The 19,105-nt window shown below is 39.0% G+C and overlaps 1 pseudogene; it reads right to left on the reverse strand.

Annotated features, from left to right (window-relative positions):
* LOC149566090 (SUMO-activating enzyme subunit 1B-1-like) overlaps positions 1–18,677 on the reverse strand; it is a 35,954-nt pseudogene extending 17,277 nt beyond the window's left edge.
* Between the last annotated feature and the right edge of the window lie 428 nt (positions 18,678–19,105).

Consider the following 19,105-nt stretch of genomic DNA (forward strand, 5'->3'; position numbering starts at 1 on the left):
CTTTATTTTCTAAAGGATTTTTAGGTGTCTACATTTTGCCCCTCTTTGATGTGATGCCGCAAGTGGCATGGCATCAAAGATAAGAAAATAAGATGCCCAAGGCTAGAGCAAAAGAGGAGAGAATGGACTGTGAGATGCCCCCTCAAGAAGGCAGCGGGGAGAGAAAGCGAGGCTCGATGGCTTCTTGAAAAATACAAGAATCTAGGATGAGCAAGGAGACTCAGTTTGGCTTAAGAGAAGAGGTTTAGTTAGCGCAAACTCTCACTACGAGAGAATGATAAAGGGAGAATCAGAGGCACAAGGGGAAGCAAGCTTAAGATCTCAAGGATTGCAGAGGATGAAGGAGCGGAGCGCTATAAAAGGAATCCAGGATGGGGAGATGGATGAGGGGATTAAAAAGCTGATGCAACTGGATTTCAAAGAGTCATATTGGTGGAAGATGGGTTTTGGAAATCACGAGGACTAGGATTGTGGATCTCGAAAGATGAGGCTTGGTGGATTGATTTGGATTAGTGGATCCCTAAGACTAGGATTTTGGATCCCTAAAGCTAAAGGTGAGGAGTGATTCAAAGAGATACTGATGCATAAGCTGGGGTAGGAGAGATGGATGTTGGATATGGATGGGGGATAATGGAGATGAAGGAAAACCATTGAAGTTTTTTGAGTAGGGGGATACTTCAAAGAGAAGTACCACCATGTAGTTGAGCACTATATTTTCTATAGGACTGTTGGTTAATTGCCAAGGTTACCAAGAACATCAAGGCCTTTTCACCAACTATCCAGAGGACTAATGAACTGGCTCAAAACAAACACACAAGGATTGCCCCAGTATCACACATGAATCCCATAGGAAGCAGTGTGGAAACGACATTGGGTAACCCACAAGCAGAAAAGAAAACAAGAAAAAGACATGATCAAGACCTTACGCTCTAATTGCCCCATTCACAGTATACCATGATATGGAAAATCGTGGCAACCTTGAGGAGGGAACAAGGAGATTTCTTGGAAAAGATATTTCAAGACCCAACAGGGAAGATTCCAAATCAAAAGAAAGCAAAAATCCAAAAGAGAACTATTTGCCAACGAGATGGGTAGGACGAGGTACTAACAGACCAAGATCAGACATGAGGAAATCTATATCCTGCAAGGACCTATCGGAGAGCACCTAAGCTGGTGGATTTGGATGAGTGATGTGTCTAGCAAGCTAAACTAAGAAAGATAACACTTTGGTGACAGGAAATCTAGCTAAAGGATGCATTGGAATAGCTAACCAAGATGTGCGATGGGTGCAAGATGTTGATCAAAGATGAACTGACACAAACATTGGATAGATACAATGGTACTAAGCTTAAAGAGGATGTACAAGCTGATGGACCAAGATATGTTACAAATGTACAAGTTTGTTCATGTTTTGGTTTTTGTGAGATGGAAATGTTTGTCAAGGATGGGATGTCTATAATAGCTGATAGGTGGATAGGTAGATGGTTTGCGAAAAGCTTAAGTGAAAAATGGGGTTTTGTGTTTGCACGTGATCGTATACAAGCTAGGATACAAGATTATTTACAGGCTAGAATATGGTACAAACTTTGGACAAGATTTGGATATACAAGGTATGGTACAAGATTTACAAGATATAATACAAGCTTTGGTACAAGATTTTACAAGCTGAGGTACAAGATTTTACAAGTTGTACATGAGATATTTACAAGCTCCATTAGATTTTGGATATTTGGTTGGAACACCAAGAGAATAAGCAGGTGTTTTATGGGATGGTGGGTGAATAGATGAGGGATGGGATAGTGATAGATAATGGATTAGTCTTAGTACACAAGGTGCCTGAATTACTAGGTTTTCACCAAGGTACCTATCCAAGGTGCTTGAATTGCCAAGTTTTCACCATTGGACACTTATTTCTCTTTACTATTTTTTTCTTTTGTATTTTTCAAAAGCTGGGTATACCAAGGATCTTCAAGCATAGAACTTCTTGAGATGAATGATGTTAGTAGGATCATTCAAGAGTTCTCCTTCCGGTGTAGATAGCTGATAGGCTCCGAAGCCAAAGGAAGCAGTGACAACATAAGGACCAAGCCATGTAGGTTCAAACTTGCCTTTCTTTTCCCGATCTGCTTGGACTTTCATGTTTTCTTTGAGGACCATGTCACCTGGCTGAAAGTGTCATGGAAGCACCTTCTTGTTGAAATTCCTTTTGAGATGATTTTGATAGACTGTGAGATGATCATAGGCTTGTTGTCACTTCTCATCTAAGAGATCTAGCTAGGTTAGTCGAGCTACTCTGTATCCTTTATCTGATATTTGCCCTTGCAAAGATATGCGCAAGGAGGGAAGTTCAACCTCTATAGGTAGTACTGCTTCGGCACCATAGACTAGGGAGTATGGATTTGTTCCTGTGGATGTACAAAAGGAAGTTCGATAGGCCCATAGGGCTGGATTTATTTTTAGGTGCCAATCATGGCCGGAATCATTGACAACTTTCTTTAGGATTTTGAGGAGGGTTTTGTTAGTTGCCTCTGCTTGGCCGTTACCTTGTGGGAAATGTGGGCTAGAAAAGTGGTGATGGATGCGGAGGGAAGTGCATAATTCTTCCATGTTGAGATTTTCAAAGTTACCTGCATGGTCATTGAAGATGGTGGATGGGATGCCAAAGCGGAAAACAATGTGGTACAAGATGAACTTGGAGACCTGAACTCCTGTAGCTGAGACTAGGGGGACTGCTTCCACCCATTTAGTGAAATAGTCTGTAGCTGTTATTATCCATTTATGTCCATCAAATGAGAGGGGTGTGATAGTTCCAACTAGATCAAGGTCCCAACAAGCGAAAGGCCAAGGTGGTGCAATAGGCTATAGATCCTATGCTGGAGCATGCAAAATATTTGCATGCTGCTGACATGGGAGACACTTTCTGACAAAGTCACAAGAATCTTCTTCAATGGTAGGCCAATAGTAGCCTGCTCTAAGGATTTGTCATGCTAGGACAATACCACTCGTGTGGGCACCACAAAGTCCAAAGTGTACTTCCTTTAACACCATCGCAGCCTCATTTTGGTCTAAACATCGAGAGAGAGAATCATGATAACCTCGATGATATAGGGTATTGGCTATGATAACATAACGGGATGATTTTTGAATGAGGTTTTGGCATTGGGTATGTGTTAGGTGAGGGGATATGATACCATCGTTAAGGTAAGTGTGAATCTCATGGTACCAAGGGGATTGGGGACCAACCAAGATACAAACACGATTTGAATCCTCATTCACATAGGCGGGTGTGAGGAGTTGCTCCACTAAAAACTCATACTGTGTAGCTGCTTGGGGAATTTCCAAGAGCAAGCCTATAGTAGACATAGCATCTACTGCTTTGTTCTGTATTCGAGGCACTTGTGTAAACTGAAGCCTTGTAAAATACTGGGTTAGCTGATCAACTAGCTCTTTGTAGGGTAATAGCTTTTCATCTTTGGTCTGATATTCATTTAGGGCTTGCTTGATGATGAGCTGAGAATCGCCAAAGATTTGTAGCTCAGCAATGTTCCATTCTACAGCTATCTTTAATCCTGCTATGAGGGCCTCATATTCAGCTATATTGTTGGTGCTAGGGAATTGTAGCTTGAAGGCTTTTGGAATGTAATCTCCTTGAGGTGTGACCAACAATATTCCTGCCCCTGATCCATGAGATGTATATGAGCCATCAAAATAAAGTTTCCATGGGGGTTGTTCTTCAATTAGACAGATATGCTCATCTGGAAATTTTGTGATCAATGGATAAGCATCTATTAGAGGTATATTAGCTAGGTGATTTGCTATAGCTTGCCCTTTGATTACCTTTCTGTCCACATACTGGATGTCAAATTTGGTAAGGAGCATAACCCATTTGGCCAAATGGCCTGTAAGTGTTGTTCTGGAGAGCATATACTTGAGAGGGTCAATCTTGGAGACTAGTTGGATGGTATGACTTAGCATGTAATGGCGAAGCTTTTGAGTTGAGAAAACAATTGCCAAACAAGCTTTTTCCATAGGAGTGTAATTGAGTTCATAACCAACTAGGGTTCTACTGATGTAGTAGATGGCTCCTTCTCTGCTGTAGTCATCGAGCTATGCTAGAAGTGCCCCTAGAGCAGTAGGTGTTTCTGATATGTACAAAATCAGGGGACGACCAGGAACTGGTGGAACCAAGATAGGGGGATTGATGAGATACTGCTTGAGCTAATCGAAGCTGCGCTGACATAAAGGATCCCACTTGAATTTCTCATCCTTCTTTAGTAAATGTGAAAATGGTGTACACTTATCTGCAAGCTGGGAGATGAAGCGCCAAACAGATTGAAGCTTTCCCTGAAGAGAATGAAGCTGTCGTAGTGTCTAGGGAGGAGGCATGTCTAAGATAGCCTTGACCTCCTTGGGGTCAATCTCTATACCTCGTTTAGAAACTATAAAGCCTAGAAGCTTGCCAGATGTGACCCCAAAGACACATTTCTTGGGATTCAGCATGAGATGATATTTGGCTAACCTATCAAAGACTTTCTCCAGGTTAGAAATATGATCCATGAAGGTATGAGATTTGACCAAGATATCATCCACATAATCCTCCAAAATGCTATGGATGAGATCATGAAAGATGGCTTCCATAGCTCTTTGATAGGTAGCCCCAGCATTCTTTAGGCCAAAAGGCATCATGTTGTAGCAAAAGATTCCCCAAGGGGTAGTGAATGTTGTCTTATGCTGATCCTCTTCTGCAATCTTGATTTGATTATACCCAAAAAATCCATCCATGAGGGACAAAATTTCATGTCCAGCTGTAAGATCTACAATCATATCTATGTTGGGCAAGGGAAAATCATATTTTGGACAAGCTTTGTTAAGATCTCTGAAATTAGTACAGATTCTGATGTCACCAGAAGGCTTAGTGACGGGGACCATGTTGGCGATCCACTCTGAATAGTCGATAGGTCAAATAACCTTAGCAGCTAAAATTCTTTCTAACTCAGCTTTGACCAGTAATGCCACCTTGGGGTGCATTTTTCTAAGCTTTTGCCTGACGGGATTGATCTGTGGATTGACTACAAGATGATGAACTACAAGCTTTGGATCAAGCCCTGGCATGTCTTGATATGACCATGCAAATCGGCCAATATTCTCTCTTAAGTCCTCAAAGAGGAGATCAGCTTGGTCTTGTGATAGGGATGCAACAATGTGAACATGCCTAGGGATCTCTGAAGAATCAATTTTGACTTCCCTAGTATCCTCAATTAGAATAGAAGATATCTCTGGTCGATTATCTTGAAGAGGTAATGCTAAATCCTCATGTTCTGCTTGTGGCTCTAGATGTTCTTGATGAGGGGTTCTCTTCGCTACCTTAGCTAGTCTTAGATTCACCCTAGTTCCAGTTTTGGGTGTATTGGAACTAGGTTGGGGATTTTCTCCAAAATACCCCTTGGGATCTAGCTTGTAGATATAGGCAGAATCTAGCTTTGTTTTCTTGTGAGGTATTTTAGCTCCCATGAATCTAAGAAGTTCTTCCTCTGATTTGAACTCATTAATGTGTATGATGCTTGGTTGGTCCCAATCTATGAGTTGTGGATGGGCGAGTGGTAGGTCAATGAGGTGGATGGATAGTTCTTGGAGAACAGAGTCTCTGAGGGAGATTTGGTCTAGGATATCGTCGTAGGCTCTCTTTTTAACTTCCTCAAAAATGTCTTCAATTTTGACAAGGTCACGGTGAATGTTCAAAAAAGTGTGACCGTTCGTATAGGTATCCTCAGTTGTGGGTATGCCAAAGCCAAGACCTGACTTCGATTCCCACTTTTGTGCGTCGATGGGGCACTGCATGCCTCTTTCTTCTAGTCCTAGACCACCACCTTGATAGTTCCATTTGTCAGTGATGAGCTTATGTTCTTGGGGATACTTCTAGCTGAAGTGATCAAGGTGTGCCTGATTCCTTTGAGGTGCATCCTTATGTAACCAATTGTTGATATATGGAGTGAGCTCCTCATGAAGAGGTATTTTCGAGGATACAAAGGTTGTTGGGCCAAACTGTTTGTATCGAGGAGGTGGAATCTCCTTAGCTTTGTGATATGTTAGTCATCCATGGGCATGTGGATCAAGTGGGAGTGCCCCGACAACAAATGCATCCGACAGACTATACTCTCCACAGCCCTTGTTATTGATCTTTACGGTAGACAAGGTAGAGGCAAGGATGGTTTCTAGGTCATTACAAGTGTGGGATGAGTTGGCGATGGATGTGCTGATATCAATTCCAGGGCAATGTTTTGTATATGAAGCTTCAACCGCATTGCAGTATGCAAAGGGTTCTGGATCGGCATGGATGGTTACCTCAGTGCCTTGATGCAAAAATTTGATGCACTGATGGTAAGTGGATGGAACGGCTTTCATGGCATGAATCCATGGGCAACCGAGGAGGATGTTGAATGGTAGGTTTAGATCAATAACATGGAAAAGTGTTTCTTGGATGACTGGCCCAACCTTGATTGGTAGCAAAATAGTTCCTTCTGTGGTTCTTTCCAAGTTGTCATAAGCATTGATGGTGATAACCTCACTGATGATATCTTCCTCAGTATACCCAGCTTGTTTTATGAATTTTAGGGTGCAAATATTCAAGGCTGATCCATTATCTATCATTACTCTTTTCACGGAAAAATTGGATACCATGATGGCTATGCGAAGCGGAAGGGTGTGATTTGGCTCAACCATGGGTATGTCGGTGGGTTTGAACGATAGGGCACATGAGGATGAAAGGTGTCCAACAAGATTACAAAAATTAGTAGCATTGATATCAGAAGGGACACAAGATTCTATGAGAGCACTGTCAAGGATGTTCTTGTACACAGGACTAGTGCGAAGAAGGTCTAAAATGGAGATTTGGGCTGGCATGTTCCCAAGGTGTTCCAAGATATTGTACTAGCTTTTTGATGGAGCTGATGGTGTTGGTGAAACAGGTGGGCCTGCGATGTTAAATCGGGCTCTTTGAGTGGTGACTGCACACTCATTGTTTGGTCCTTGGATATTGATAACATTGATAGAAGGCTCTTTCTTGGATATACAACCTATAAGGCTACCATAGTCTATATAGGATGAAGTGTGGTCATTGTTCTTCCCATGCTGTTGGTTTGGCTGATGGTTGTTGGTGTTGTTGTTGTTGGTTTGGATAGGTGCTTTTCCAGGATTTTGATTGTTGTGAGGAGGAAAAGCATTTTGATAGATCTGTAAGCCTGCATTGGGAGAGGTTTGGGCACCAACAGTGATTTCCTTCTGATCAATGAGGTCCTGCACATAGTCTTTCAGTTTCATGCATTTGAGGGTAGTGTGACCTTTTACCCTATGAAATTTGCAGTACTCATTGTCTTTGTACCATGCAGCTTTGGATTAGCTTGGGTCAATTTGCTGGGTAGGAGGAAATTTGATGAGGTTTTCCTTGACTAATTTCTCAAAAATGACATCCAATGGCTCACCAAGGGGTGTATAGTTTATAGGTGTAGGTTGGAATCTGGGCTTTTGTCCTACAGCTACATTGATGGCATTAGCCTGATTGCTAGACCCTTGGAAGTTGGGTCTTGGATTGTGGTTTTGACAGCTTTGGTTATTCTGTTGTTGGTAGTTGATAGTTTGTTGATTGTTTGGTTGATAGTGACACCATCTGTTGCAACGTGCTTGTTTTTGTTCCAATATCTGGACTTGTCATTGGAATGTGATTGATTTTGGTTGGCCTCTTTGTAGATCTTGACCACACCATCTTTAATGAGTCCTTGCTCAAGGATCATTCCTTTCTCTTTGATATCTTTATAGGTCTATACACAGTTCATGGTCATGTGGTGAGCCAAGCTGGGATGGGCATTATCAATAAAAAATTTCACCACATGGTGCTCTGGCAAGGTGCAGGATATGCGGGTGGTAAGGGTTTTCCATCTTTGCAGGTATTCAGCAAGGCTTTCTCCACCTTTTTGCTTAGTGTGGACAAGGTCAACTATTGATAGCTCTGTTTCAACAAGATGGGCATATTGGGCTATGACTGCCTCAGATAATTTACTAAAGTTTTTAATTGTGCCATAGGGGATTCTGTAAAACCATTCAAGAGCTGGTCCAGCCAAGCTTTTGGGAAAAAGGCGCAAGAGGAAGACATCATTGTATGCCACGTCCTGGCAGTGCATGTAAAATTCTTTGATATGTGTGACATGGTCTCCTTTTTCTCTAAATTTTTCAAATTTGGGTACTCAAAGTGTTTGGGAAATGGTGTCATGGTAATGGCTCTGTCAAATGGGTAAGGACACACATTCTCAAACTTGAATGTCTTCGGATCATTCCCTTCTTGGATGGCTTTCAGAGCTGTCTTCATTTGCTCCCATTCTAAATTGATAGGTGATGGCTGGGGTGCCCCCAATGTAGGAGTGCCTTGAGGTAGGTATGCGCTAGATGGGGCCACTGAATATGGATGGCTATGAGGGATTTGCTGATAGGGATTGTACATTGTTTGGGTAGCTGCATGGTGGATGATGGGTTGTTGAGGGGGATGTGGCGCATATTGATGCATGTGCTGCGAGGCTTGCTGTTGATATGGGATTTGATGTTGGGATTGAGGAACATAAGCTAGCTGTGGGATAAATGAATTGCTTTGTGGAGGTAAGGTATAAGATGGTTGTGAACCTTGGGGAAAGGATCGGGGGGCTTGTGGAGTTTGACCAAGGTATATGGGTTGCGCCCCCATTTGGGATGGTACCTGCAAATAATTGGTGGTTGGCTGGATTGGTGGGTTACCTCCTAGAAGTGGCATTGAAAATTAGTTGGTAATAGTAGGTAATGGATTAGTTGGTGGTGGAGGTGGTGGGATTTGAAAGATAGGAAATGGAATTGATGGGGTTTGATAGCTTGGCAGCTGGATTTGGAAGCTTGGTAGAGTGGTGGTGGGAGCTTGGGTCACTTGAGAGCCAGGCAGAACATTGGTAGTAGCTTGTGGGGTTTGATAGCTTTGTGGAGTGAGGGTAGTAGCTTGTGAATTTGTGGCTGATGGCACTAAGCTTCCAAGACCTAATGGAAATGATGGGATTGTGCTTTGGGCTATGGTGAACAAGCTGGGGGTGATGAAAGGTTGATTACTTGGCCCCATGGGTGGCATCCCTGTTGTATATTGGTGAGGCTGGCCAAAGATGCTAGCACTGATTTGTGAGATGGGTGGATTTGGAAGGCTGGGTTGGGGAGCAGCAGCAGCAATAGTGAAGGGCGTGAACAGTGAGGTGTTTTGGGTAAAGGGGGTTTGGAGCGGAGAGGTATGAACCAAGGATGGAGTGGTGGTGGCTGGGTTGGCTTGCGGCATGGAGATTTCAATTTGGGTGGATGATGGTATGTTTGGGTCTGTTGGATCATATGGATTGGTTGGAGGCTCTTCTTTTGACATATATTGAGGATAATTTGGATCATAAGAGCCTATGGGTGGTGGCAGCTGCCCAAACAACGGGTGAGATGGATCTGATAATGGAGGGGGTCTTCCAAAGTCAAAGGTTCCTACATTGTCCCTTTGAAAATTAGCCATGATTGTCTCTTTGTTCTTGTCTATAATGGCATTTACCAATACTGCATTTCCTGGTTGGTTCATGAAAGCTTCAATGTCAGTAGGTGATGGCATAGATTTCTCTGGGCTGAAGGATGGCTGAGTGCTCAAGGGGGGTGAGGCTGTTCGATCCAAAATATAGGGGTCCATTGTTTCTTTCTTCTTGGCTAAGCGAGTGATGGGTGGCATGAAAAATGCTCCTAGGGATGAGATGCAACAAATGCTGGTGGATGCAAAAGGGGGAAGGCTTTTCTATGCAAATGATTTCCTAGGTTGAGGCAAAGCTATATGAAAAAACCTAAGGAGGATTGGGTTTGGGATTCTAACTTCAAAGATATGTTGCCAAAGCACAAAAGGTTTTCTTTCCTATGTGCAAGCTTGGTGGTGATTGTGTCAACTTAAGGATAGACTGATGATCCTTTAGGAAGAACACGAGATTGACCACTTCTGGATCTCAACCTTTAGCTCAAGGTGATGAGGGATAACAAGTGGCAAAGCTAGATTACCCTAGACAAAGCTTTGTCAAAAGGGATAACCTTGGTGAGATTGGTGGTTTTGAAAGTTTTTAGGAATGGCAAACTTTTAGCAAGGTGACAACAATTTTGAAAGCTTAGATGTGTAGTTTTTGGATTGTTGGCTAGATGGTTTGATTCTAAATGAGATGGATGAGCTAATAATTCTTAAGGGGATAACCTAAGATGGCTGGCTTTTCTACAAAGATGACTCTAAAGTGAAGCTTATCCAAGAAGATGTGGAGAAACAAGGGTGTCTAATCATAGAAATCATGCCTAGTTGGTAAGGCATAAGCAGGATTAACTCTTGGATGTTGGCTAAATTTGATGGTGCACTCTAACCAAGCCTCTTGAAGTGCTTCGTCAGCAACTTTGTCCTCTACTTTGTGGAGTTTGGCAATTTGCAGGCTTGGTGTTATTTCTTTTCTCTTGGCTGAAAGTTCTTGGTATGTCTAAGATGGCTTGAGTTTAACTTTGTGAAACTTTTGTTTGGGTTTGGGTTGCTCTGACATGAATTCTTGAATCTACTTGGCTTTGAGAGACCTTGATTATTTTGCTTCAACTTGTTCAACTTCTGGAATAGGAAGTGACTACGCTAAGTGTACCCTAAGCTAGGATTGACCAAGTTTGGCAAACATTCATTCAATAAGTAAAAGACCAAGCAATAGATAGAAACAACTAGATAGAAGTTTTGATTCCCAGAATGTGATACTTGCGCCAAGGAATGTGTGTGTTCTACAAATGTTTTGATCAGTCACTTCAAGCACATTAACATCCTAGATGGTTGTCTACAAGGCTGACAGCTGGTTTAGTTAGGGAGTCCTCGATATACCCAAGGTACGTGAGGCCCAAATCCGTAGATGAAACCAAAAATATGTCACACAGCCAAGAGGAGTAGTAACCCACTTCTCCTCTTTCACTTCTCAAGGGTATAAAGTTCCTTGAGGCTTAGCCTGAGTGACAAAATCTTGATCCCAAGAGAGGTGTCTTTCGATTCACCTCTTGGTTCTTATACTCCGCCAGAACTCGGGAGTTGAGGTCGTCCAAGGTGTGATGAAATCCCCAAGCAGGCCTCCTAAAAAGAAACAAGGTTTTGGATCCTAATCTTATGCACCCAAGATGGCCTCGAAAGATGACAAGGGGAGAGAAGACTTGGATGACCTTGGGCTAAAAAAAACATGCTTGTTCTTTTACCAACTGACTCTTATGTGTGCTAATCTAGACTTTGCAAGCACTCATGTTTAAGAGACAATTTTCAATTCCAACTTGAAGCGCCAACAAAAGTAAATCGATCAAAGAATGAAAACAAGAAGAAGAGTTAGGGTCAAAAAAAGCAAACTCGCACACCCGGAGGCCCTCCACGTCAAGTATTGATTAATTTCCTTTAAAGCATTCAAGAGTTGGTGTGATTTTGTTTTAAGCCCAAAGCAAAGATGTGTGAGACTCGATTTGTCAAGCGCGCGCCCGGAGGCCCTCCACGTCAATAGTTGTTCAATTTTAGTACCCAAATGAAGTGTGATCGATTTAATCTAGATTTTTGGTCATTTAAAAATTTTGATAAAGTTAAAGCAAACGTTCAAAGACCAAGTGAGTGAGTTAGATTGTGGAACATTTAACACCTTTTTCAAGTAGACCCATCCCTATGAATGGCGCTGAGATTGCAACCAATGGTTAATATTTGATGGGTGATTAGAAAAGAGGTGAGTCCAAGGAACTACTCAAATTGATTTTTGCAAATTTGTGTTTAACTTAACGAAGTTTCTTAAATGTCCAAAAATCAAACTTTGCCTAAATTGCATGTGGAAAAGAGATTTGTTTTGTTCAATTTTAAAAGCTCCAAATGAAGTGTTTGATATTGCAATGGTTAATTGATCCTTGGAATTCAAGATTGGATTTTTTATTTTAATCATGGATTCAAGGAAAATTTGATTTTAATCCATGGCATTCAAGAGTGTGTTTAGCAACATGCATTCAAAGACAACTGATTAAACATTCAAGTTTTTTTCCTTTGAGCATTCAAGATTGAGATTTTGTGTATTGTTTTAAGAACTTTGAACTGCTTTGTTTTAACCTTAGATCATTCAAGATTTTTTTTGGACTCAAAAATGAAAATGACTCTTTGGAATTTTCTTTTCATTCAAGATTTGGTGTTCTAGTTTGCATGTTTTAAGCCCAAAAATGATATTCCTAGATTGTTTTGATGCATGAAAAACCTAAGAAACATTCAAGATTTTGCAACAAGACATTTGTTTGAAACAAATAACAAAACTTTTAGGACAATTTTTGGCAACCATTTAGGACTCTTAGTTTTCATGAGATTTTTAAAAGAACTTTAAAATATTTGGAAATGAGGTTCATTTTATCCTTGATTGATGCTTTGAGTTTGATTTAGATTTTAGTGTGCACTTAGTGTTGATTTTGAACCTTTTGAAATGGAAACTTGAAGTTCTTTTTAAATTCCCAAAAATGAAGTGTTCCTAACTTTGCATGAATGCATCTAAAACCTTGATGTTGCAAGGATGCAAATGATTAGATTGGTTTAGTTTCACTTGTTAAAAGATTTTTTCTTTTTTGCAAATTTTTAATTTTTTAATGGATTTAGGTATGATTTGGGGGTTCATTTTAAGCACTAAAAAGAAGTGTGTATGATTTTTCTTCCTTAAAAAAAAATGGCCAAGATCTCCTTCAAGAAGAAGAAGAAGAAGTAGATGGAATAAGAAGAATATAGACAAGAAGAGGAAGAAGAATTCCAAGTGCTTTGTCCACTTATAAGCTTGAAAAATATGCAAATAATATGAGATAGACTATGAGTTCCTTTGTCTTCTTCATGCTCATGTGGACCTACAAAACTAATTTATACAATCCTACCAATCACAAAAACAAGCAAAATTAGCCAAAATCAGCAAATGACATACAAAACTTGACTAAAAAAGCTAATGAAGATGACCCATGCGGGGTCCCACCAGGCGTGCCAAAATATATATGAGCAATGTTAGTATGTTAATAGAAACCAAATTTAAATAAAGCTTCTACAAACTAAACAAAATTCATAAACTTCAAGATAGACTAAGATGAGCTCTCAATTGAGAATATGAGCCATTAATGGGCTCTCTCAATGAGAAGCTCTCTTGTTGAGTAGCTTTGTCTAAATAGATAGGATGTATGCTCAAGCTTTATGCTTCAAAAAGGGCTTCAAATGGAGTTGGAATTTGGGTTTGAGTGTATGGTTTTGATGTAAAATGGCTTCTCAAAATGGCATTATGACTTTACTTCATGGATTGTGTTAAAATGGCTTGGGAGGGGATCCAATTTATAGGCTAAGGGCTTGAGGAATTGAGGGCTAAGATGCAAGGATGGGGAGAAAAACTCATGGAGGGCTTAGATTGCATGAGAGGAGAGCACATGGATTGTGCTTCCTTACAACCAATCAGGGAGTGACACATGTCACAGGGTGAGAGGATGGAGGAAAGGGCAAGGATGAGTCAACAAAGGAGGCTCAAGAGATAAAATCTTCATAAGTGCTTTGTAAGAACATTTATGACTTTGTGGGCTTTATAAAGTTTTTTGGTTGAGGATATTTGTGAGAGATACCATGAAATTCGAATTTGAGGGTTTAGGGGGGTTTTAAACTTGCTTAGGGTTGTAAAAATGATTAGAGGAAGGGTTAGAGATGGCTTAGGACTAGGCAAGTGGATGGCAAGTGGATTGCAATTAATGAGGGTGGGTGAAGGAGGAGATATTTGTTAACTTTGGCTTGAGTTAGCAAGTCTTAACTCATGGTTAGGGAATGTGACAAGGTTAGGAGGGGATTAGGATTAGGGTTAAAGACATCTTCTAGAAGAGTCTAGGCTTTGGATGAGGATGAAGACTTTCTAGAAGAGTCTAGAACTTCCTAGGATAAGATTTTATGAAATAAATAAAGTTTTATTTATTTCAAGGGTTTGGGTTGAGGAGATATTTATTAAAATATTTTTAATAAACATGAGGATTAATATTTAATCTTGATTAAATATTTTGAGTTGGGATTAGGGGTAGGAAATGATGGTATTAGCCTTTAATCGAAATTAAAGAAGGATTAGAAGATTTTGGAAGAGGTTATTGGTCTCAAGAAGATTGGCCAAGTTTTGGGCAAAAAATAAATTTTTTATTTATTTTAGGATTTTTGGTCAATTTATTAATTAAATAATTAATAAATAAGGAAATAATGTTTAAATAAGATTTAAACATTTTTGGGAGGGATTCTTTAATTAAATATTTTTAATTAAGATAAAGGGATTTAATGACATAAAAATTAATTAATTAATTAATGATGATGTCATCAAGGATTTTTTCAAAAAATAAAAATACTTTATTTTCTAAAGGATTTTTAGGTGTCTACAGAAGGTATCTTTCTAGACCCTGTGAAGATCCAGGCAATAGTAGATTGGCCTGCACCCACTACTGTGTCGAAGATTCGTAGTTTCATGGGTCAAGTTGGGTATTATTGCAGATTTGTTCAAAACTTCTCCAGAATAGCACACCCTATTAGCTCCCTTCAGAGGAAAGGAAAGAAGTTTCTTTGGACAGAAAAATGTGTAGAAGCATTTCAGAAACTCAAGGAGCTTCTGACCAGTGCATCGATCTTAGCAGTACCTGATCCAGAAGGTGATTTCATGGTGTGTACAGATGCTTCCCTTGAGGGTATTGGAGCAGTTCTAATGCAGAATGATCGAGTGATTGCATATGAATCACGCAAACTCAAGGATCATGAGTTGAATTATCCTACACATGACCTTGAGTTAGCAGCAGTAGTTCATGCCTTAGTGAGATGGATACATTTCTTGTTGGGGCACAGATTTGAACTACATAGCGATTATCGTAGCCTTCAGTACATATTCACGTAGCCTAATCTGAATGCTAGGCAGAGATGTTGGACGGAGTTTTTGTGCAAGTATGACTTTGAGGTAAGTATATCCAAGGGAAGGAGAATGTAGTAGCTGATGCTTTGAGTCGCAGGAAACATGTGATATCATCTATGACTCTTAGTGTTGATTTGAGGTGTCAGATACTTCAGGCACTCCCCACTGATTCATGGTATCTGGAGGTGTGCAGTGAGATCAATTCAGGGAGACCTTTGGAGGGTAAGTTTTCAGGCTATGTCCTAGAGTCAGATGGCCTTTTGAGACATTCAGGAAGGATCTATGTGTCGCTATTGGATGAGCTTCGCATATTGATCCTATTAGAGGCCCATCATGCACCTTACTCAGCACATCCAGGTGTCAAGAAGATGCATGCAGATTTGTGACATTTATTCTATTGGTCTAGGATGAAGCGCGACATTGCTGATTTTGTGGCTAGATGTCTTGAGTGTTAGAGAGTCAAGGCAGAACACCAGCATCCGGCAAGACTTTTGCAACCGAATCTCATTCCTTCTTGGAAGTGGGACATCATCTCTATGGATTTCACAGTAGGATTACCTATGACTCCTCGTCGTCATGATGCTATCATGGTCACCGTTGATCGGTTGACTAAGGTGGCACATTTTGCACCAATCAGGTCTTCCTACACTGCAGCTTCTGTAGCTAATGTCTTCATGCGTGACATTGTGAGACTACATGGTATTCCCCAAAAGATCATTTCGGATAGGGATCATGTTTTCACTTCTGCATTTTGGACATCACTGCAGCATGATCTTGGAGCGCAGTTGAATTTCAGTTCAGCATATCACCTAGAGACAAATGGGTAGACAAAGAGAGTGAATCAGGTGCTCGAAGATATGTTGAGGATGTACGTGATGGATAGGTAGACTCATTGGGAGGACTATCTCTACCTAGTGGAGTTTGCTTACAACAATGGGTATCACAGTTCTATTGGCATGGCACCTTTCCAAGCCTTATATGGATGCCCTTGTCGTATACCTTTGAGTTGTGATAGCCTTGAGGATCGCATCCTGTTGGGTCCAGAGATGCTTCGTGACATGGAGCAACAAGTTGTGCCTATCCGAGAGCACTTGACAATGGCACAGGATAGGCGAGGAAAGTATGTTGATGCACATAGGATAGATAAGCAGTTTGTTGTGGGAGAGAAGGTTTTCTTGAGAGTGCATCCACGGAAGAGTCTGATCCGTTATGGAAAGGGTTCGAAGCTAGCACCTCGCTTTGCGAGACCATTCGATATTCTTGAGAGGATTGGTCCAGTTGCCTATTGTCTTGCTTTACCACCCAGCCTTGCTCGCATTCACAATGTTTTCCATGTTTTAGTACTTAGACAGTATATCCCTGATGTTGTACACATTCTTGATTGGAATGCATTGCAGGTAGAGGACGGGCAGCTGGCTTTGGAGCCAGTTCGTATTCTGGAGCAGCGGGAGTTGACCCTTAGGGGTCGAACCATAGAGCAGGTAAGGGTCCAATGGGACCCTACTGATGACTCTTCAGCTACATGGGAGGATGCATCTAGATTACGGGATTTATATCCATATTTGTTTATAGGCTTCCAGAAGTAAGCCTAAGTCTAGGGGGGGTGGATGTAGTGCCTGCCCCTAGTCTACATTTTCTAGTTACATTCCTGATATCATTGCCAAACTCTTTTAGGCCAATTTATGTTTGATGATTAGTATTATTATTTTAGAGAATATCAGATGTTATTTTACACTCAGTTTATTATATGATGAGATTACTTGGTACTCTATATTTCATGCATGTATGATGATTATTCAATTCTTTCAGTTATCGATGATGATTAGTTAGATGGTTTATTATTCCATGTGCTTCTTATGGATACTTACCCCATACTGCATGTGTATGGTGTGCGTGTTTGTTTTATTTATGTATGGTGTTTCTGATGTGGTTAAGGAAGGGAGTCGTAGTCATCTGCTAGTTGGGATCTGCATGATGCACCACTTCTTGCCATTGTCTGTTTAGCTTAGAATATTGTGTTGTACATGCGTGGATTTTATGCAGGTTGCAGGTACCGAGTATCGACTTCCCTGAATTGCCAGGATGAGCGTACCCTATCGCATTGTCTCAATGGTAAGAGAGGGGAGATAAACTCTTAAGTCCAATTCCTAAACCCTTTAGCCAATTGTCCTAATTGATAATTAGGACAAGTATCTGAGTTAAGTACCCTCTGAATGCATCAAATGATGTAATTTCGAGATTATAACCCTTTTTGTTTTGTTTTAGTATGTGTTTTTCTATGTAAGGTTTTTGTATGTTGTTATATGAGTCCTTGATGTGTTTTCTATTAATTAAGTCTAATTAAAAAGATTAATTAATGATTTAATTTAATAGAGAATTAATATGATATCTTTAATATTTAATTAATTGAGAAATTAATTAAATAAATGAATTAAATTTGGAGATTAAAGTTCAAAGATAAATTTAGAACAGGATAATATTTATTTAATTTAATAATAATATAATTGGAGTTCATTTTTAAAATAAATGCTAAATATTATTGTTAATTAAATTAATTAAATATGTTATCAATTAAGTTTCTAAAATTAATTTAAAAAGTTGAAAGACATTAAATTATTAAGGATTTTAGATCGCATGATCTAAGCATGAGTTTAAATTTGAGTAATAAATTAAAAGATTAAATTATAGAAATTAATAATGTTATTTTAATTTCATAAAGTGCACATGAGATTAAAGTAATAAATTAATTTAAAATAGAAGTCAAGTAGAATATTCAATAAATTTATTTAATAAATCAACTTAATGTGCATAAAAGATGAATGCAAAATAAAAGAAAAGATAAGAAAGGTTAGTTTGGAGTTAACTCAGTTGTGCAAAGAGTCTTCTCGGGTGAACGCACAATTAGTGCCCCGGTTTGAGGAGAAAATTGCTTATCACAACGTTGGGGGTTCATTCTTGGGGGACACGAATTTTGGACAGGAATTTTTGGGAGACAACTTTTGGAAGCGAATTTCAGAAGGCTGATACCAAGAAAGTTTTCCAAAGGAAGGTTATTGAGAGAAGTGAATTCTCTTACAATTCCTGGAGATTGCATAATAGCATCAGGATCAGGTAGGGTCTTGTGTTTTTTGATTATCCATTAAATATGCAATTATCCTTTCCTGTCTTCTTCATGTCTGGGGTTTGTAAATCTGAATTCTCTGTGATGAATGTTTAACATTACAATATTGGGATTTATCAGATGCTTGTCAATAAACTTCTGTATACATGAGATTTAAATGGGAAAGGGTTGAATCTAATACCAAAATTCTAAATTAGAAGTTCGGATAGTTGACTATATTTCTATACCAGTATAAAAAAAAAAAGAGGCAATTCTTTAATATATTTATATATTTATATATTAAAGAGGAATTGAGTTAGTATATTTATAAATTTATATATATATATATATATATTTAAACAAAATTAAATTTCAATTAAAAAAAAATTGTTTAAAAACAAATTCGTTGTTTTTTTTAAAAAAATAATATATAAAACTAAAATTAATATTTTAGTGGGGGGGAGGGATTTACCCTGTGCCCACCCCCACTGTCGGCATAGCCAACAGTACCTGCGTCGCAGGTACTGCGATAGCAAGTATAGTGTACCTGCTGCGGCAGGCCGTCGGCTTGGATAAGCCAACGGTTTTAGACTATGCATTTTTTTAAAAAATATTTTATTTCATTTTTTTTAAATTTTTATTATTACAAAACAATTTTATTATTATTTATAATTTTTAATTAATAAAATTATAATATTTTTTAATTAATAAAATTATAATATATTTTAATTAATAATAGTTTTATCTTTATTAATATTTAATAAATAAATATTAATGTATTTAACATAGTTTGTAAATATTAATTTATTAATAATTTTGGTTAAATATTAATAAATTAACAATTAATAAATAGATTAAAATAAGTAGAACAAGCAATTATTGATTAATTTAATTAAAATTAGTTTAATTAAAATTAATTAATAATGAATATTATTTGATTAAATTATAGATTTGGATTATTGATTTAATGAAAGTTATTATAGAAATGGGTTAATCGTAAGGGGTAGTTGTGAAAACCTAGTTACTT

Source organism: Cupressus sempervirens, chromosome 3 (assembly GCF_028749045.1).
Source record: "Cupressus sempervirens isolate cs-2001-9-10 chromosome 3, ASM2874904v1, whole genome shotgun sequence".
NCBI classification, from domain to species: domain Eukaryota; kingdom Viridiplantae; phylum Streptophyta; class Pinopsida; order Cupressales; family Cupressaceae; genus Cupressus; species Cupressus sempervirens.